This window comes from Psittacula echo, assembly GCF_963264785.1.
Source record: "Psittacula echo genome assembly, chromosome: 3".
Lineage (NCBI taxonomy): Eukaryota > Metazoa > Chordata > Aves > Psittaciformes > Psittacidae > Psittacula > Psittacula echo.
The window spans coordinates 17,435,524-17,458,707 of NC_137736.1; positions in this window are offsets into that span (position 1 = coordinate 17,435,524).

Genomic DNA, 23,184 nt, shown 5'->3' on the forward strand with positions numbered 1-23,184 from the left:
ACACATGCCTGATCCTGACCTGGAGGTTTTTACCATGAGCGTATGGCCAGACTGCATCCAGGCATTCCTCTGGCTGCCCTGTCTTCTGGCACCTGGCCTCCTTGCTGGGTTTGGACAAGTGACTGCTCTCCACCCTCACAGATCCTCTCAGGGAATCTGTGCTGCTTGCTGCAGAGGATTGTGAAACATGTTTCCTGTTTTATTCTGTCTGAGGTGAAATGCTTTCAGATGCAATGGCAATGAGGCTAGTTTATATATATATATACTTATATATATATATAAAAATATATATATGTAATAAACAATCCAACACCCTCCTACATTTAATAACAGTAACAAGCCTGTAAAACCACAAGTTCTTTCAATACCAACTACTTGTTTTTAGGACAAAATCCACTATTAGTCTTTAAGGCAGAACAAGACCAAAATAGAAAATTATTTATCATCTACTATGCTAATGCAATACATTGAGGTGGGAGTACATTAGTGATCCTTGTACACTGCAGTACATGAGACACTTTTGCAAGAGATTTATAGATGCAGAAACACAGATACCACAATTTCCACAGGATGCTGGTGCTCTGATACTCAGCACACATTCTTGCTATCAGATCCTGCCACCATTCCTATCAGATGCCTTCGGAAGCAATACAGTGGCATGACACATCACATCAAAGAGCAGAAAGGGACCATTATCAGGTAGATGTTTGACATGATGCATCATGTCAGTTAGCTAATGGCACAGAGCCATTGCTCAAAAGGCTTTTGATGTGATACAGTGGCTGTAGCAGAAAACCAGTATATTCCAAAAATAGGGACAAATTCACCTCTAGCACAAGTAGAAGTGACTGCAGTGACTTCATTAGATTTGTATCTGCTTATGTCAACAGTGAGTTTGGCCTGTAATATGGAATTTATATAAAAGAGTGGTAAGTGGTAGCATTTTCAGCATTTCATATTTGTTATATTGCTTTCTATTCCCAGCATTCAAGCATCATGAGGCAGTTGGGGTAAAACCACCACCTTTTTCAACTCTTTCCCTCTATCCCAATTCTTTCCTTCTACCCTAAGAAGTAGCAGCATCATTTTTAGCAGAATAACAATACCTCAGCAGACATGGAGGGTCACTCTTTTCAGAAGCATGAGAAGTTGTGAATTCGGGGATTTCACAAGGAATAGGAATTTACAAAAAAGGAATAGAGAGGGTCTTTGATTTCTGCCTCCATACTATTTCACAGCAGTAGCTTCAAGCACTAGGTGCCCAAGAACAACAGTAAACTGTAATTTTTCAGTGGTAATTAGAGTAAAAGAATGGCATGAAAGAGCAGCTGGGATGAAATGTGAGATCTGATAAGATTTGGAGATTTCTTAAAAGGCATTGTAATTTATTGTTGTCCACTTTCATCACTCTGGAACGAAAAGCAAAGCTTGCTAATGCAAATGCATCACACTGGCAAAAGGAGAGGAGGGGAACAGGCTAAGGTATGACTGGTGCGAGATCTTTACAGAAGAGAAACCCCAGCTTTCTGCCACAATCTGTATTTTTAATGAGGGAAAGAATCAGCTGGCTGTATATTAAAGTTCATTCATCTTTGCTGTGTATTAATAGCTTCTTAAATCCATCAGGCTACACTGTTTCTTGGACTAGCTGAACTTCAGCAATGCTAAGGGCAACCACAGGGAATAAAGACCAGAAAACCCTCATGAAGCACTAGGTAAGCACCACAGCCAGACACAACTTGGTACAGCAGCTGTGTGGGTTCTAACAACGCGGGAAATGTGATTTGCCTGGTACGCTGTAATTCTGGAGGGAAGAGTGTAATACCGTGCAGTTCCACACATTAAAACAAACAAATCCTCTCCTTTACTTCCCCTTGTTTCACCCTCTGATGGCATTCTATAAGTATTTAAATCATTGAAAACCACACCCCTAGCTAGCTGTGGCTAGTATTTACAGGCAAAGCCCCTTGGATTTGCTGTTGCAGTCCACTCAACAGCCAAAAATGTAACAGATTAGTTTTTCCTAAATGAAGAGACCGAATCTGAAGACACACATGGCATTCCAAGGAAATAAACACCAGACGTTACCTCTGCCTTACATATAAAGGAATAGGAAGGGGAAAAGTCTTTGTTCATGACTGGCTGGAAATGGTCTGATGAGATGGATTAAAAAAAAAAATAAATTTTTTTTAAAAAAAGTCAATTTTGATGAAAGAGAATTTTATGGAGATGACTCAGTTTTGACGAGCACCCTTTGAAGCAAATTAGGTTTCTGGTGGAGTTTGCCCAAACAAATTTCTACAGATGATGCTGGGTAGCTTGACCTAGGGACTCAACGGCTGCTAGGCATGCTAATGTAAGCTGTGGTGCCATCACCACTGTAATCTACACTTCCGGCTGATACAGTGCAGGTCCCAGAAGCACAGGAGGCAACAGAGAGCTCAAAACTTCCTAGGCAGAGCTCAGGCTCTCCCCATTCCCCATGAAAATTACATAAGATGGAGACAGGCATTCACTTTCATTCCTGATCGAATGGAAACATAGGTAGAACTGCCCCAAGCATTTGAGGAGAAGAAGAACGAAAGTTCTTTCATTTCCAGAGGACAAAGTTTCTCTCTATACATACTTCTATTGCTTCAATTTGAAACAATACAAAAATTAAAGGATTGGGTGTTTGGGAAAAAAAGAAGCATTCCATTCACGCAATGCCATTTTCATTCATACAGCACCTTGGAAATACAGGAAAGACCCTTAACATTTCTCTTATACATATAGCAATTACACACTCATCACCTAGGTTTTGAATGAGTGAAATGGAATGAAAGGGATCAGCTCATGTGTGGCAAAGATATTGCCCTGAGTATTTAGGATTCAGAAGGCAATGAAATACAGCAAACCACTGGCCAGAGTTCTGATCGTAAGAGGCATAGCAACCTCTCCATATGGTGTGAGGATCTGGACACCTCTCTAGTCATCTCTTTCTTATTTTATAATATAAGCAAAGCTGCAGTACTGATGACAGCAAATACCTTTCTGCAAGCCACTAGCAGACTTCACATCTCATGCCTGTAATCTTCAGCAAATAGATCAAAGACTGTTATTCATTTTAATGCCTAAATGCATTATATTTATTCTTGTTAAAATATTTTCTGTTACCACAGAAAATGTTTTGCTCCCAAAGAAAAAAAAGGCAATAGTGTCAAAAATCCAAATTCTTCCTTGAAATGCAAACATTTTTAATAGCTTAAATGGAAGATACGCATTGGAATCCTTGTGTACAATCTGACACTAAAATCTTCCATCTATATTGGAATTTTTCATCATGTCTTTTTCATAATATATTATTAAACATTTTTCCATCTCAGCAGTTGAATTTTGGGGCCCTGTTGCATCTGAAAGGCAAGCGCAAAGCGGCTGGGCAGTAACTGTAAAGGAGAAATTGAAAACTGATTTAAACCTTCAGATGCTGGATGGTGCCTTTCTCTTCCATCGTCTTCCTCATAGGAAAAAAGCACACTGCAGTGCTCCATCAGAGTTCCAGCTGGCACACTAGCAGAAGCTGGGCCAATGCAAGGTAGCTTCAATGCTGTTCCCTGTTACCCTGACGGTTTCTTTGGTACCAAACTGGCCACAGATCGAGCACAGACTCACTCCCTGCTCCGTGTGCAAAAGTCTAGGGCTGCAGCAAAAGCAGTGAATATGAAGCAATGGAGGATGAAGTCCAGCAGCTTTTGGCAACTGAAAAGCCTGTAAGAATATGGTCTGGTTGTTCTGCAGACTGGGGAACAGTAACAGCTTCCTGAGCGCTGACACTTTGCTCTGAAATCAGTCCTGTTGTCATCAATATAGCTGCTCACAGAATATTACGGTGGTTCTCCAGTCTTTGATGCACCACCTGTAACTGCTGAATAGCATGCATATGAACAGTTTTTGATGAATTAGCCAGAATACAATATAGAGTGTCTGCCAGTTTTATGCAGCTGGGGGCAAGCTGACAATGCCTGTTCTGGCTTGAAGCCCATAGCAAAACATTAGCCCAGCAGCACATTTAGAATAAACCTGAACCAGCAAAGTGAGTTTATAGCAGAGCATGCTTGCATCAGCTGACTGCAAGGGGTTTGATCCAGTCCAAAGAGCCCCAAAGTAGGGCTTACACTATAACTGCTATTAAAAAAACCCTAAAAAATCATCTCATCTCCTCGCTTCCCATTGCTGCCCCTCATGTCTGCGCAGACATACGAGTCTGTAAGATTAGCAGGACGGAGACACCAGTCCAAGGTAGGACTAACTCAGTAAGATAACGATCAGTTTTATGTTGGATTCATTCTTAGTTTGAAAAAAAAACCTCACAACCAATCCTGCAATCTAACTTCCCTACAACCAAATGATGCCTAGATTTTCCATAACCATCCCTGCTGGCATAGCTGACTCCTCCCATCCCACGTCTTGCTTTCAGATATTGCAATCCACAGGAGAACAAGGATGATTTGACACCCCTGCTTCACCCACAGACTTCTATCACAATCACACAACAAACATGGCAAATCCGTCTTTTCCAGGTAGGCTACTTCCGATGACTTCTCATCAAACCAAGTAATTGCAGTACTGCATCCAGTTGAGCTGAACTTCTTTTACTTCCTCCAATTCTCCTTCTACTTGACCAAAGTCATTTCTGTAATAATTCAGCTAGTAACACTCCTTATGCTTTATGGGGTGTGATTAGTGACTAAAGGAACATTTCATGAATGCTTTTGTTTGCAGAAATGGGGCAATGCAAATCCTTTCTTTGGCTTAAATTACAGAAAGTATTTACTACAAGAAACACCGGGATGTTTTTAATACCACACACCATTTCACAACTCTAAATACATATGTTAAATCGAAGTGAAAAGTTGTTTTGCTGCTGCAACACACAAGTTCACAAATGCCTTTAACAATTTAACAATTGCTTGGGTTTTGTTTTGCCTTTCCTTTTACTCCCTTTGCCAAGGCTGTATATTAGAGTAGCAATGTAATTTGCTCCAATACTAGACTGCTATTATCATTAAGACTGCCAACATTTTCCAGTTTCTTTTCATATTGCTCTCGTGATCTCATTACCATAGGTTTTCATAATCTGTTCTTTGCTCATTAAAAGAATGCGTGTGTATGGTGAAGGAAATGGCTTGAAGAATACTTCTAGAGAATTACCAGTCTCTTGATAAAAAAATGCAGCTATCAGTATCATTCCTTTCCTATCACAAAACCAGAACACTGTGTGAGTGGGAAAGCAAGCAGTTAATTCTTAGTGAATTAATATTTTGTATCTCTTTCACGGACACCCCCTTGTTGTGGGGAAAGAGCTTGTGCGCCCTTGTGAGGTTGGGAGCTATGCTGGTGGTGGCATATGCCTCCGGTAGGGTCTCCCATGCCAGACAGGTCTCAACTGAAGGGTCAGACAAAGTGTGTCCATGAGCAGGATTGGCTTACTAGCCTTCGGGCAACCATCCTAGGAGAAGGACAACTCTAACGTCAAACCCGGGCAAATGGAGCTTGTTTAGCCTTGTAAGGCCATCCATCTAAGAGGAGGATACTCTAACCAAACCTACAACCTGAGGACTTTGCTGTCACCGTGCAAGATCGCTAGGCCCTGGCAGATAAACCTCAGGTGTAAAGGATGGGGCCAGTACCACGCACGCTGTGCCTCACCTAAAAAATCCACTGGGCAGGCCTGAAGGGTTTACTCACACTTGCAAAGCCCTGTAGCGACAGGCGAGGGACGTAATGGCGGGTGGTAAGGTGCACTGGAAGCTGCAGGCCCGACCCTGCATGCAGGCGGTTCAGGACATTGGTCTCTCGAGACTGACCCAGGAAATGAGAGTCTTGTTTGGCAGCATCCTGAATGACCAAGCAGCCTCTTTTCAAGGACAGCACTGCTTGCTCCATATGGAGAGAGGCCTAGAAAAGGTGGCCTAACCAAATCTCATCTCCCACTCCACCTGGTTGGCTAGCTGCGGCCAACGGGCATCTTCTGTTGCGGTCGATCAAAGACAAAGAGACAAAGGCATACACCTGCTTCCAAAGGTGTGTCCAGATTGACACTCGCATGTTGGAACATCAGAACCATGCTTGATACAGCGAACAGTGGGCACCCTGAGAGCCGTTCTGCGCTAATTGCCCATGAACTGTCACGACTCAACATCCACATTGCTGCTCTCAGTGAAGTTCACCTTCATGAGGAAGGTAGCCTTAAAGAACATGGTGCCGGCTATACACTCTACTGGTCAGGCAAATCCAAACCTGAAAGTCATCTTTCTGGAGTTGGCTTCATGATTAAAAACTCCATCATCTCTAAACTTGAAAATTTGCCGATAGGTCATTCCGATTGTATTATCTCCTTGTGCCTTCCACTACACAATAAGCAACATGTTGTTCTTTTCAGCATATATGCTCCAACTCTGCAAGCTGACCCTGAAGAAAAAGACAAATTCTACACCGACCTGCGTCGTCTCACTCAAAAGGTTCCTATAGATAATAAGATCACAATCCTTGGTGACTTCAATGCCCGAGTAGGTAAGAACTTTGAAGCCTGGAAAGGAGTACTAGGCAAGCACGGTGTTGGTAACTGCAATGATAACGGACGCCTCTTGCTAGAGTTTTGTGCAGAGCAGCAGCTTACCATCACCAATACTATTTTCCAGCAGAAAGACAGTCTGAAGACAACCTGGATGCATCCTCGATCTAAACATTGCCACCTTATTGATTATGTCTTAGTGCGCCAGAGAAATGTTCACAATGTCTGTCACGCCCGAGTGATGCCTAGTGCAGAATGTCAAACAGACCACCGCCTTGTGTACTGCAAACTTAATCTCCACTTTAAGCCCAAACCTAAGAGGGGCGGCATTCCGAGGAGGAGGCTCAAAGTTAATAATCTTCAAATAGCTGCAGTGAGGGACAGCTTTCAGGCCAACCTTCAAACTAGGCTTGAAGACCATCTTATAGACTCATCTCCTGAAGTGCTTTGCCAACATATTAAAAATAGCATCCTGCAGTCCTCCGAAGAATCCTTTGGGTTCTCCTTAAAGAAAAACAAAGACTGGTTTGACGATAACAGTCAGGAGGTCCAGGAATTGCTGACAAAGAAGAGATCTGCCCATCAAGCACACCTCACTCAGCCATTTTGCCATGTAAGAAAAGCAGCCTTTCATCTTGCATGCAATAAACTCCAACAGAAACTTCAAGACTTCCAGAACAAGTGGTAGCTGAACCTAGCAGAAAAGACTCAATTATGTGCAGATTTGGGTGACCACAGAGGATTCTGTGAGGCTCTGAAAGCAGTGTATGGACCTACATTTCAGGTTCAAAGCCCCTTACTTAGTGCAGATGGTCAAACGCTTCTTACAGATAAAATCTCCGTCCTGAATCATTGGTCTGAACTTTTTTAAGCACTCTTTAGTGCCAACTGTGTAGTTCAAGGCGCAGTAATCCAGCACATTTTACAACATCAGGTAAAAAACAAATTGGATATAGCCTCTACCATGGGAGAGACTCTTAAGGCTATACAGCAGCTGAAAACTGACAAGGCGGCTAGGGTCAACGGAATCCCACCCGAAATCTGGAAGCACGGAGGCCAAGCACTTCATGCTAAATTTGACAAGCTAGTTGTACGCTGTTGGGAACAAGGTAAATTACCATCAGGTTTTTGTGATGCAATCATCATCACTGTATAAGAAAAAAGGTGTAAAGTCAGACTGCTCAAGCTACCGAGGTATAACTCTACTCTCCATTGCTGGAAAAATCCTTGCAAGAATACTATTGAACAGATTAGTACCCGCTATCGCAGAAGAACTTCTACCTGAAAGTCAGTGTGGTTTTAGAGCTAATAGAAGTACCACAAACACGGTATTTGTTCTCAGACAACTGCAAGAGAAGAGTAGAGAACAGAATAAGGGGCTCTATGTAACTTTTGTTGACCTCACCAAAGCTTTTGACACTGTGAGCAGAAAAGGCCTGTGGCTGATCTTGGAACAATTAGGTTGTCCCCCCAAGTTCCTCAAAATGATTATTCTGTTACATGAGGATCAGCAAGGCCAAGTCAGATATGGCGATGCACTCTCTGAGCCCTTTCCAACAACCAGTGGTGTGAAACAAGGTTGCGTTCTTGACCCACCTGGACACATTCCTATGTAACCTTATTTAGGTGTTCCTGCTCTGGCAGGGGGATTGGACTAGATGATCTTTTGAGGTCCCTTCCAATCTCTAACATACTGTGATACTGTGATACTGTGATACCAACTTTATTCACAATCTTCTTCAGCATGATGCTCCAAAGGGCTACGGTAGACCTCGACGAACAAAATGGCATTTATATTCGATATCGTACCGATGGGAGCCTATTCAATCTAAGGCGACTGAAGGCCCACACTAAGACCCTAAATCATCTTGTCCATGAACTGCTTTTTGCTGATGATGCCGCCCTGATGATGTTGCCCACACAGAAGCAGCTCTGCAGTGCTTAACATATGCTTTGCAGAGGCGGCTGGGCTTTTGAGCTTTTTGGGCTGGAAGTCAGCTTGAAGAAGACAGTAGTTCTCTACCAACCTGCACCACAAGAAGATTACCATCCTCCCCACATTACCATTGGCCAGTCAAAGCTTAAGTCAGTTCAGCAGTTCAGCTATCTGGGAAGCATTATTTCCTTGGATGCCACGATCAACAAAGAGATAGACAACAGAACAGCAAAGGCCTATAGAGCCTTTGGAAAACTCCATAAAAGAGTCTGGTGCAATAAACACCTGAAGAAAAGTACAAAGATTAGTGTCTATAGAGCCATTGTACTGTCTACTCTTTTATATGGGTCTGAATATATGTCTGCTGTTTTATATGGGTTATCTACCGCCACCACCTGCAACTCCTCGAACGCTTCCATCAGCGCTACCTCCATACAATTCTAAACATCCATTGGACTGACTATGTGTCAAATGTTACTGTCCTTGAACAGGCAGGGGTCACCAGTATCGAGGCCTTATTGCTGACATCAGAGCTGTGGTGGGCAGGGCACGTCTCCAGGATGGAGGATCACCGCCTCCCTAAGATTGTGTTTTACGGTGAACTTGCCACCAGCTGCCGCAAGAGAAGTACCCCAAAGAAGAGATATAAGGACTCCCTGAAACAATACCTCAGCCTTGGCCATATTGACTACCATCAGTGGTCCACCTTGGCCTCCAATCGGGAGACTTGGAGACACACCATACATAACACTGTTGTCTCCTTTGAGAACACACACAGAATTAGTCTTGAGAAGACAATGTAGGAAGAATTGTGCCTCATCTATACCACCCAAGGAGACCTTTTGCTGTGCTTTTTGCAAGCAGATTTGCATATCCCACATTGGCCTTTTCAGTCATCAGCGCGCTTGCAGTAAGCATGGGTAAAGCCCTTCCCAAATCTTCATTCACAAAGTCAAGCCATCAATATTTTGCATAGTAAATGTGTAAAATATTTATATATAAATGCAGTATTCTCCACAATGAGCATGTGAGCTATCACAGCTATTTCTTTTACAATTGGAAATAGTAAATTAGGCTGTATGCCTAATTAGCTCAAGATCACAGCCAGGATTTTTGTGATTCAGGCATAGGCACAAGTCACACAACTTGTTTTATTCTCCTATAGGATGCAAGATTCATTGACATGATTATTCCCTGCTCCATTGGCATCTCTGCGCTTACAGTGTGATAGCCTTAACAACAACAAAAAAAGTTACGTGAGCAAACCCAGCATCCTGAAACTGTCTGGAAAAAGCAGTTTAAAGAGGGAGTGTATTGCTTACAGTGATGATTCTTCACTTCCCTGAAAGCCAGAAGATGGTGGAAACACAGTAGAATGGTTTTTGCTTGCACCAAAACTAAAGCAAGCTGCTGAATAGAGATGGTATTCCCCAAGTCAGAGATGAGAGCTGAAGATTAAGCTACATCTTTTTCCCCCCGCAATAGAATTTTCTCACCTGTTAAACAGCCTTTACCCCATATGCACAGAGGCATTATCCTTAGCATCTAGAAAAAATATTGTGCTTCTGTCTTAAAGGTACATACAACGTGCAACGCATTTCATTTTGTTTTTGGAGGAAGTGGGTCCAACAAAACAGTACTTGGTGTTTTATTTCATTATTGCTAGCTTTTCTAAATAAATAAATAAATTTTAATGCTTTCTTCTAAGCTAGTCTTTCATATTTCAAAGTGAGACAGAGAATTGTCACCTTTGGCAAGGTACATTTGAAGCAAAGAAACCAGACAAGCTAAGAGTTATAACTACTACAGCTCAGTATGAATAAACCCCTTAACTCTCCAAGTGTACCAGTGCATCAGTTCCCATGAGCACCATGAGTTTTGGTGAGGGTTTGAGGCTTTGGTTGTTTGGGTTTTTTTAAGCTTGCAGCAATAAATTAGTGAGACAGGAAGTAGTTACAACACTAAGACTAAACTAGGGCACTTGAATGGCACAATACAATTTATTTCAGAGGTATCTTTACAATTTCAGCAGAGCATACTGGGGAACTTCTTTGCAGAAATGCAGTCTCAAAGCCACTAATTTTGTGAAGTACCAATTGCCTTCCAAATAAGAGAAGGCTGCAAAACCAGGGAATGAGCCATGCTCTTTTACTGTAAGCAGCTTATTCTTCGCAGGCCTCTCCCAGAGGTATTAAACATCAACACTGTTGATTGCCTTTGCCCTCACATCCCAGCCCAAAGGAGCAAGCAGCAAAAAGAAGTTGCTCACCTGTTCTTGAAATTCTTGCAGAGAAATCCCAAGAAGCAACATGAGCAGGATACACAGGCAGTGATGGAGAAACGTTTCCTCTCCTGGGCCAAGGAGCACAGCAACACCCTTCACTGACAGCATTTTCCTTGGAAGGAGAATAGAAGCCTGTTTGTCTCCTCTGTCCTTACACCTAAGCCCTAGGGTCCAAGTCTGCTGCCATAACTCCAAGTTAGATGTGGCGAAGTCCTTTCACTCTGACTGAAGGCAACTATTTCTTCCACCAACAGCATCTGCGTATTCCCAATCAGGGAACACTCTAATAAGCAGCAGCATCTGAGAAAGGTGGGCTGCAGAGTCCTAATTAAACAGCAACTGACATATCACTTTTCAAACTAAACATCCAACTGGGATGCTCAATCTAGCACACATGGTTTGTAAACAACTGAACAGAGCACTCCATAGAGCAGCCCTACGCACTTCTACCATGAAACTCTGCAGAGGCTCCCTTTGCCCTTGTAACAAATGATCTAATGATTCTCAGGAGGAGGAAACAAGGCTGATTTGTAGCTCTGTTCAAGAGGCTAACACAGTTAAGCAAGACTTCTTAATTGTGTGCTCTTTATTATTTAATGCATAAGAAAATTAAAAAAAATCCTTAGGACCAGATCCCAGACAGGTACTTCGATATCTAAGCAGGCAGCTAGGCAGAATTCAGCTGCAATTACAGTGATACTAAAAACCTCTGCTTAGCTGCTGCTCAACTCTGAAGGCTCTTAAACCTAAGTAGGTACCTATTTCCATTTTAAAGTTCTCCAGGTGCCCAGCATTTGGCTTCTGCATGTGCCAAGAAACACTTCATTCCTGACAGTGCCAAGGAAGCTCATGCCAGCCCAGTGCTGAGTTTTTCGAGAGCCAGGAGAAACTTGAGAGGTTTCAGCCATGAAGAGCATTTTTCTGGTGAACAGAAACATCAAAATCCTACCTCCACCTCTTGAATGGGTTATAAATAAAATCAGCCTAACTATAAATTATAATGTGGTAAGCAAACAGTTTCACTCAAAGACATGTCACAGACCAAGCAGTTACACGATGGGAAGCAATAAAGCAGAGAGGCAGTCCTAACATTCTCAGAAAAAACTCAGAGCTGAAAATGATGGAAGGACAAATGAGCCAGGTATCTCACCCATAGCAAGACAAGAAACAGGATTTTTAAACCCCTACATCTTCTCCCTTCAGACCAAAGTATGAAAATTAACCCTTTAAATGAGTTGGACCCAAGTCAGACCAACATTTGAAACTCATGAGCTGAAGTGTCTGAAAGCAGAGAGGCAGCACCTGTAGCCTTGCCTCACTTAGGCTCCTGCCAGGAACATAGAAGGAGAGACAGGAATGAGGACAAGAGCGTTTTGTCTCCTCTACTTGCACATCCTATCAGTGGTTTTATACATAGATCATCTGAAAAATCTTGCTTTCTGAAAGAATGGCATTTGCACCATGTAATTTAGATAGCACCATCTTGAAAAGAGGTTATTGTTCCGTTTAGCCACATATGATCTTACTCTCATTGATATCTGCTTGAGAGGTATGGGGCGCTCTCAGAAGAGTGTTTGGGACTATGTTCCACATACAACATCTAATAAGATCTATTGCCGTATTTCATTAGTTCGCTGTAAATTCAGGTAGTGCACTAATGGAACACAATGAGACTGATCCTTGACTTGGTAAATACAGATTCAGAAGAAGAAAGGCTTATGTAAGTGCCTATAAAAATAAAATGGTTCAGAAACCAGGCAGCTGCTCTATTCTTCATTCCCTCCATTGTGCCTCAGGATGGACAGGCTTCCAGATCTCTTACAGGCATTATTGCATTTTGTGAAGTTTGGGCACAACAGAGAGAATGGCAAAGATGAAATGGTAGTGCTGGCTTTTCTTTTTATCTTCTGACATTTTAAACCACTTCATGGGGTATTGCACTCCTCGGAGATTTCATTACTTTTAAAATTAATGCTCTGTAAAACAAAAAGATTTAAAAAATGTCCCTTAGGTATATTGCAATATTTATAAAGGGAATTGCTCTTTTCTCGGAATATTTAACCTTAGCAGAGATATTCCCCTTGTTCTGAATAGCATCTATATAGCAAACAACATCAAAGTAGGTCTTGAGGTCCAGGAGTAGTTTTGATCTAACTTGCTGTCACAGTTAGTGCCTAGAGATCACTCCAGCTCACTGGAAAGGCTGCCTAATGCTCCACACTGAAAACTAGTTGGAAGCAAAGCCTCTTCGGCGTGTTTCTGCCCCTCTCCACAGTGAAGGCAGAGCCCCCAGAGCTCTAGAGCAAAGGTGACCCAAATCTCTACAGAAGAGAGACCTTTCTTCTGCAGAAAAAAAAAGGGGGACAGCCTCCACTAGAATCCTTGCAAACTTCAATATTGCTTCCATCAGATATAAGGAATTGCTTTCTCTAAAGCATACACAGTAACCTGTATAGCTGTTTTAGTAACTGAACCAACTCTTTCCCTTTACACTTGCACCTCTCTGACGAGAATGTGAGTATTACCATGCACAACTAGAAGGTGCTCAGAAAAAACAGTAGTTTTTTCTATTACTGTATGTAGGAATAGAATTGGTGTTCTATCAGCATTATTAACAGCAGTATTAAGAGCAGTAACTAACATTATTGACATGCAAAAGAGAATAAAGTTGTTATATTCATTCATGGTTTTTTCTCTCAAAAAAAGAAAGCTGAATGCACATAATGAATTTTAAGTTAGGCAAATCAGAAAGTTAAGCCGTTGCATCTATTTAAGCACCAACACACCCCAACACATCAGCTACCAATTGTATCACTGTTTGTTATGCTTTTGAGTTGTCCAAATGACAACTTGGGTAGGGTTTTGTTGACTTTCTCTGTTTCAAGCAGCCTTAAAAGGCTGTTAGAATTAAGACTGGTTGAGAATGCTCAAGTGTTTTTCATACAGAATTGCTGAGCTGTAACCCTGAAGCTGCTTGCTAGACATATACCATTTCAGTGGAACTTCTGTGCTGTAACAAGCATATAAAACACATCACAAGAAGAAAACATCAAACATCAATTTTTAAGTTTGTTGTTTTGTTTTGTTTTTTTTTTTTTTTAAGTTAACAGTCAAGAATGCTGCCCTACTCATTCTGCAAAGCATTAGGGACAACACAGCTCACTGGGTAATTTATTAGACTGATACAGGTACTTGAAGGAGAAAAGGAGCATGCATAGCAGGACCCTCTGTGTTCAGTGCCCATCAAAGCAAGACTTGCAACGACATTGCAGTTACACTGTGGTTACAGCCCTTTGTTAAACAACTGAAGTAAATGATCACTGTATTGGCTGGGATTCAGAGACTATCTTTATCAGTTACTTGCTTCACTTAGACAGCATGAGTAAAGAGAGATTCCAGGGAAAGTAGATGACTGCAGCATATAAGCAGCAACAGTGCTACCCTTCCATGTTGTGAGAGGGAAGCATGTGAAACTCAGCAGGATTCCCATTTCTGGGAGTCCAACACTTTTGTTTGGTGCAACCAAACACTTTATTTTTGAATAATTTTTATTAGACGGTCTCAAAATCACAAGACATTTTCAAAAGGGTTTTGTGATTTGTTTCTTGTTCTCTGACCTATGATTACTTCAATGGGCTATGGTAGTCAAGATGATGAGGAGCTTGGGATACTCTCAGTTATTTTTTTGAAATTAAATTGATATGAAAACCTGTTTGTTAATTGTGTTAATTCAAGATTTTACCTTTCTGCTTCACAGGGTTCCTATTCTTAAACACAGTTCAGGTACACTGTGATATTACATATGACAGTTATACATATCCTTTGCAGCAAGATCGAAAGCACACAAGTAAGAGGATTCATTTGAGTGTCTCAGGAGTCTCTCTGGTATAATGTCTGCTGAAGCAAATGGAGAGGGATTGCAGAACTGCACCTTTAATCATTTATATGGTTTAGATCTCTCAGACAGTGATCAATCAATCATTCTTCTCCAAAACCTCTGCTTGTTCTCTAGTGGTAAATCTACCAGCAGGGACGCAGATGAAATCCTAATTTTGAACTTGAAGAAAATGCCATGAGCCCCACCAGGATGTAGGTGAGAATCTGAAAAAGAAAAATCCTAAAAAAACAAACGGACAAAACCAAAAGTGAGAATATCTCCCCATCAAAAACGATAGGCTTATTAAGGAATATATAATTTGCAACTAAACTAATCTCCTTTACAAAACGTGTCACGATTACACATACAAGCAATGGAACGTACCTTTCCAGAAGCCCTTGGGTTTTGCTGCTGTAATACCAAGTTGTGTCCGCTAGATGGACGTCATTTTCAACAAGTTGGAAGGTTCGGGTCTGCACCAGGCTCCGGGGCCGCCATACAGTGCACTTTCTTTTCTGTCTAACAATTAACAGAGACTTGAGTAGCAATAGCTGCATATAAACATCTCCACTGGTGAATTGATATGTCTATTGCCACATTGCCATCGCCTCAGCAAACACAAACATTGACTGGGACTGTTTCTGGAAGGTTGCCCATGAGATAGGAACGGTTGGTTATTTTCTCCATTTTAATAACCCAATTATAATAAGGCACTAATTTAGTTTGTTTCAATCAAAACTCATGAGTCAGTGTGCCCCTGAAATAATGACTTAAAATCAACTTTAAAGGAATTGACTTTAAGAATGATTTCTTGTTAGACTTTGGGCTTCTGAGCTTTTGGGTTCATTCTGGTTTTAACCTGCCTTGGGATTTATTTGGTTTGGATTGTTTGGAAAACACCGTTGTGGTGTTTTCTCCGTAATCATGAGAGCAAAATTTGGTTTGAATTTTAAATGCAAGGTGAGGAATGTAAAAAATAATAATCACATGACTCAAAGAACAGATAAATAAACCCAGCAAATATTTTGTGGTTTGCAACAAGACTAACAAGTTTTTGTAAAACTGGATGAAACAAATATCCTTTTCTTACTGTTTTAGGCTCATACGTGGCATTATACATTCAGGCACTTTGGTAAACACATGCAAACACAAACACGTCTTTCCTTGAAAACATACATATTTTTAAACTAAGACTTGAGCTGCAAAAGCCCCTTTGGAATAACATGTAAAATAAGCCTCACTGCTTCTGGATCTGAATGCCACCTGGCTTCAAAACCAGAACTAAACTCATCAATGGATTTCTCCAAGAAATTCTGCCACACAGTGAAACTCTGGAAGAGGCATTTTGAAAATACAGCATGGAAATGCAGGGCAGGCTCAAAGTAAGAATGAATTAGCACAGTAACCTGCAGAAAACTTCAAGATCAGAGACATGATAAATTCAGTTTATTTATCATCCAGCAGTTTCTTACATGACTTCTACTTCCACAGGATTAGGTTCTGGTTTAAATCAGCAAAGTGCTTGGTTTGGTCAGAATGCACAAAACTTTGTCAAAGATTTGGGTCCCATTATGAGCTGCCACTATAGATTAATTAGATTAATACCATGTTAATTAACACTACAGAGGACTACTTACTTAAGAAGTTGCTGTTTCTAGCAAGGCAGCCTGGTGCTAGCCAGCCAGTCAGCTCTGGGTATTTCTACCTCTGGTTCAGCCAGAAAGCCAGAGAAGGTAGACCTGTTAGTTTTAAGATACAAGAGAGGGAAGCAAGAGCGCAATGGAGCAAGTGATCTGATGGTATTATGTGGGAGGGAATGGGAAAGATCCTAGTGGGAAAGGTAAAGAACATAGGCCACCCACAGACCTGTATAAACAAACTTCATTATCCTAAGGATCATGGAACAATTCATTAGTGGACAAATCCACATTTAGCATAGTTGTCGAAAAAAGCAACCAAGCTAAAGAAGTTTTAATAAGAAGCCATTTGTGTTGCTTGCAGAGGAAATATAGATACAGTGCATATAAATTAATATTTTAGACCATTGTCATGCAAACCGCTGCTTAAATCAGTAAGTTTCTGAAAGAAAAGCATACATTAAAAAAATGAATTAACCTCAAGGCTGAAAAATTGTAATAAAAATAGATCTTAAATAGATGAAGGGCAATGCTTCCAAAACCTGTGAAATTAAATTGCTTTTATATATCCTTGTTCTTCCTATAGCCTTACCTCTGAATAATATTTTCATTTTAATTGCATCAGCAGTTTTGTATTGTTCTGCTAAGTAAATCTTTCATAACTCAGGCTAGCCATGAATAATTTTGATTTTCAAATGAAAAATCAAAACCTGGACTATGTTAACCAGATAATATGACCACTGTTCCTCAAGGGAAATAAAAATATTGCTCCTGATTGTAGTCAAGTCATACGGAATGATGCCTTTCTGTATTTAGTGAAAGGAAGTTGCTTATAATGGGGGAAAGAATTCAGATGGTGGTGACCCTAACCCATGGAGTTCAGTAAGGTGTGTAGTAATTGATACAGACTCCTCAGGCACCACACCAGCAGTCTCCTAAGTCAAACCTGCATTTTTATGGGAGCACAGGAACTACAGGCATCATAGAAAGGGAAGATAGAAAAGTGTCCCTCTCTGAACAACTATAGGAAACCTAAAATTGTCTGATTTCAGTCTTGATAGGATAGCCTGAATTGCAGGAGGAGACAGAATTCAAGAATGAGGCTGTACCTGCTTGGACATAAGTGAGATAAGTTTAACTTCATGATAAAGCCCATCAAATGTGATCATAAAACAGTCCCTTAAAGTATCAAAACTGTAAGTTTTATTCTACATTGCAATAAAATTACATTTAATTTTTTTTAACAGGTATAACTTTATTACCACACTGGGTTTAAATCAGTTCTTAGTAACATTCATGTATGTTTAAAGAAAGCATATTGAGGATGATAGCAGGTGCTGAAGAAAATATCTTTTCTGATTAAAAGTGAATAATATGGATATGCCAAATTGCTGGGGAGCAGTTGCCACAGGGTAGTCAGTGATTTGATCGGTTGAGATCAATCAGGGGTACAGCAGAGAAATGCAGTGATGACTTACTGATGGAAATCAGGGGAAAACACCAAGTCTCTGCTTGGCATCTATAACATAGATTTATAGGTACAGAATGAAATGTAACCTACCCAAGTTAGCTGAATTTTATTCAATCATGCTTTCTCTCTATTTATCTACTTTTCTTTTAAGCACATTAATCTATGATTTTCATATTCATTCTATAACTTGAAGCAAGGTTTTCTTTGAATGATGATTTCATTAGGACTTGTTTTACCACATAGGAATGCCTTCAGAGTTATGTACTACATTAATTCTGTCACATCTTTTACCTTATTTTTGGTTTTATTTCACATGAATTATGGAAAAAAATCTACATGCTGATAAGCAGAGGATGCAATTTCCATTTATTTCTTGTAATTTAGATGGAAGTTAAACCTTCAAAATAAAACAGAGTTCACAACATAGCACTGGTTACCGTGCTGACTGAATGGGACTGTAGCTTATTACAAAATTATTACAAAAGGCAAGAATTACATTATTAGGAGTAAAAGTCAAGTAAGTCCTCACTGAGCTCTTGTAAAAATCAGCTTTTTCAAAATATCCTTTGGTGCAAGCTGTACATGCTCCTCCGCACAATCCCATCATTCATGAAGTTATATTAAGCTGCTCTTTCCATAAGAGAAAAGCTGTGAGAGAAAGACCATGATAAATCACATAGTCACGAGAAAGCTAAGTAATATTATAAAACTCAGTTTATGTGCTTTGACGTAGGGTCTTCCCATTGGAAAGAGTGGCAGAGTCTTTATACACTCAGTATAAGGACTATGCACTCAAAACAGGCAGCAACATTTGCATTGCCACAATGTGAAGAGGTGCTCACTGTCCAAAAATGAAAGTAAATTAGACCCTTACAAGCATCTCTACTCCAGCACTGAAAATCTGCTAGTTCAGTTAGAGCAAGAATATCTTGCTAGTTTTCAAGTAGGGAACCTTTGGACCTTGCCAGCCGGGACTGTTGGAAAAAGTGTCACGAATTAGCCTATTCCTTCCTACTCTACAGCCTTTCCCCCACCATGGTAAAAGGTATAATATGGGAGGGAGCAGAACAGACAATATATCATGTTTCTCTGTCCTTTTAGGCTTTCACCAGCATCATCTGCTGCCTTAAGTCTCCTTCAGAAAAGAGGGTCCTAGCCACCTGGCTAAAGGAGCAGCTGCTAGTATTCTACGTTATTGAGCTAAACCCATCTCTTTAAAATAGATCACACTACTGCATCAAGGACACTGAAAAGACCTCTATACAGAACAAAAATTGGTCTTACGAAGAAAAATGAGCTTGCTTCTAAATTAGTACCTATGGTATATAAGCTCCAATTTGAAGTAGGAAACAAAGTACAAAGTACAGCACAAAGTATTGAATTTTTCTAACCACACAACATATTGAGACAATAGTCATGTGGAAGTGCATTACACTCCCTGCAACTGTTTCCAATCTTTGCATCATCCCCAGATGGCTGACAAGTTCAATTCTACCCCAAATTCAGTCCCAAAATAAGTGGCATATTCAGTTCAACGTAGGACTGTGTTGATGACAGAGTAGAAGAAGATTTTGACCCTATAATACATGGAAGACTTTCCCTATATTAAAACTGTGAAGCTTTAATGGGCTGAACAGAGGTTCATCCTGACTTTGTGCCATGAAGTCTGCAAGGTAGGTTTCCCCCTGGTACATTGTTTCTTCTGATGCGCAGGCATGGTGTAGGACCCAGTAATCTGTGAAGAAGCACATGCAATAACCTCATACTAACACAGCAGTTCAAGATCCCGTGTGCAGAAAGGTTATGAAGAAAGCACCTTACTTGCTTGAACATTGCAGAAACAGGCCCCAGCTAACTGTTCTTCTCATGTTCTGTCACAAAAAGATATGCTGCTAGCTAGGGATAGCTATTTGATTCTTCTGTCTCACACCCCTGCATACAGGGCATTTAAAAGAAAGCAGTGCATTGTACAGCTGATCAAATAGGGAACGTGAAAAAGCCACCTAGGAAACTGTAATTTAATGAAGTTCTTCCTCACACTTGCTGAAATAGAATTTGTATTCCTGTTCCATTTTATGTTCTCATGACAAGATAAGGTAAGACCATTTGACTTCTGATTAAAAATTTACTGATTTAAATCAGCAACAGATGTGTCTTCTCATTTGTTAGAATCTTACACTACTCAGTGGGTACAATATGAAAAACAAACAGTCCACGGAACAATGAAACACCTCATTAATAAAAATATTGTGTCAAGCCTTACTGACCAAGCCTTGATAGGAAAAAAGCCCTATTTAAATCCTCTTACAGTGCTCCAGTGAAGACCAGTCAACAATCACAGATTGCTGTCAGCAGTGGTGGATAGTTTTTAGAGGTTGGCATTAGTATTTATTCTACTGAGGCAGCGGTAAGGTAAGAAAAATAGTGAGGTCTGTGAAGGAGAGATGTGAAACCCTAACTTTTGTCTTCTTACTGTAGGCACATGAAAACACCAAGGTAAAGTCATTAGTACACATGAATATAGTGTGCTGATGATAAACAATAGAAAAAGACAAAGACAGGGAGGAAAAAGTCCATGAGAAATACAAAGCAAGAGGTCAGACAGCATTCACCTGAGGCCTGACTGTGCCAAAACCTTCCAGGTAGTCTGAAGGTGTCCTAAGCAGACAGAAAGTATCAAAGCTTAAGGCTCCTTAGTACGATAATGAGACAATTTATGATGCATCAGAGGCACATTGACCCTTGCAATGAATATCAAGTCAAGATCTTTGTCCTACAGCATTCAGAACCAAAAGTACTCCACTTTTAAGTAGGTCCAGCACTGTGAGGTTTGAGGAGATGGCAGCTTGGATTTGAAGGGATGGCAGAGCTACAGCCTCCTTTTCATTTTGCATGAAAATGCTGCATTAAAGTGAAACCAGTTAACTAAACTGATGACAAAGACTATGTGAGTCCATGTTAATGACAGTTCGCTGTGGTTTAGATTCTTAACTGAACCAAAGCCCTAGTCTTAACTGGATAAGAATACACAGATCACTGTTGGTCCTGCTAAACCATTCCTTGGGGTCAAAACAACCTTCTATTTAGAAAAACTTGAGGTGTTAAATGTAGTCATTGCCAGACAGTAAAACAAGTAGCAATGCTGTTATACCTGCATAACATGACAGAAAAGAAATACAGGTGCCATGTGTAAGAATCTTGACCTCATAGCCCTCTAGAAACACTAAATTTGCAGAACATCATAGGAAAATTTTAGAAATATAGAAAACTTAAAGCGAGGTTGGCTGGTGTGGGATTCCTTAAACAGCTTCAGTATAGGAGTTCACATTTGAGCTCAGAGTCTTGCCTCCCTTCAAAGAAGGAGAGAAATGGGTGTTTATAGGATGCAGTTTATCACATCCCATGATAGGTGGCTAAAACAGATCAGATCCAATTGAACACTGCTAGAATACGGAGCTACAGGCACGAAAGGAAAATACCAAACTTCTGTTAGTTTCAAAATAAACCCTGCTTTCATTCAAAGTCCTTAACCATAACCCAGGTGGAAAAAGCCTCAGACTTTCACTCAATATAGCATTTCTTTAAGAACAAAAAAAAGGCACTAAATTGATGCAGGTCTACAAATTGCTGCATTAAGTCTGCTATACACAACCCACGCACAATAACATAAGGGTAATGTAAAAACATGCATTAGGGATGAAGAAGAATATTAGATTCATCTCCTCCCCTATGAAAGGATGAGCTGAGAGCTGATGGTGGGTGAGTACTGCTAGCAAAGCAAACACTTCACTATCTGTGGGTGAACGTTTCATGCATGCTTTTTATTATAAAGCCCACTGAAAACTTAAAGTTGCTTTTCTGAAGGAGCTGTTGTATAACTCTGGCATCTGGGGTTTTCATTCAGTGCCCTGTTTGAACTGGTTATGGAACATATTAAACCCAGAAGGCTCCACTTCAGCTGTTTACAAACCTTCCCCACTCTCCTCCACCATCCCAGCTTTGTCAACAGCCTGCAGTTCAGTCCTGGGGTTGAAGGGTCAAGTCTGGCTTTCTTGGATAGGCACTACCATGGGCTACAGCAAAGGAACCCCAGTTTAAAATACAGTCTATTCTCAAGGGTTTAGCAGAATTGGGACCATTGTTTTCAGAAGTTTAATCCACTACTCTACCTTTGGGTTCACCCAAATAAGGTGCTATGCCTATAAAAAGGACCTTTGGTTTCATGTATTTTTAAAGCTGTGTATGCCTATAGCTGTACAACTGACATAACTTACATATATGGTTGGAACCATATACCATACTTTCTTCTGTTTATTTTTATAGTCAGGAATCAGGCAGTAGGTCCATGCCTGATGTTAATAGCATTACTAAAAAATTCAGATGAATAAATCAAAACAAATCATTCCTTTCTGTTCACAGCTCGTAAACACACTTGAACTTGCTATTCAAAATAATCATGGATTTATCTATACAATTACACACACATACACAAGGTGGTCACAATAACTCATTGCAAATACTAAAGCTTCAGAATTCCTATGGAGGGAACAAGCTGTGACAAAGTGTTTTGGATGCCCAGACTGTAGGGATTGAGAAAACAACTATATAATTTTGTGAAAGAAAAACCCTGCAAGCTGCTATTAAACCCAAACACCACAACTTTCAAATCAGGACGCCTTTGAGTTGCAATTGACTGGAAGATTGGGAAAAGTACTGGGAAAGTAATATTATAGTATTGCCTGTGCTTATGATTTACCATCGGCATCAAAGCCAGTGTTGCAAAGAGGAGACTGGGTGAAACCCATGACTGGCTCTACCTTTACCTGACTCACCACTGCCTTTCTTGTGTTTCAGTGTCTTTATATGGCATCGATAAAAGTATCACTGCTTTGCTGATTTCATTGTTTGTGCAGCTATCTGCTAAAGTAAAAAGTCAAAATCTAGACAGATAATATTTATGGTAGAAATTACCTTTCATAAAACCCTCTAAAAGCTTGCTTATCTTTACGTGCTTGCTTATCTTTACGTAGCTGGGGTGTTGTAAGGTGATTTTTTCCCTTCCAGACTCACTATGGGAGTTTGTGGAGGCAGAGAATATCAATAGGTTCAAAAAGCAGCTGCACATATTTGTGGAAAACTGGTCAATAAATGATACTAAGAGACACAGACAGGAACTTCCCTTGATACCGCTATTTCAAAAACCTTGACTCCAGGACAACAGGATGTGGACAGCCTTATGTGTCCTCCCCAAACAGCCACTCCACTTTCCCCAGCCATAGCCACAACGCATGGCTTGTCCAAGCTAGCAAACAATTTCTTACATTCTTATCACCAGAACAATTACAAGAAAGGGACATGGCTACCTAAGCTATTACTGCTTTCCTTAATTTGCCTTAAATGCTGAGTAAAGTGAACATGATCAAAGA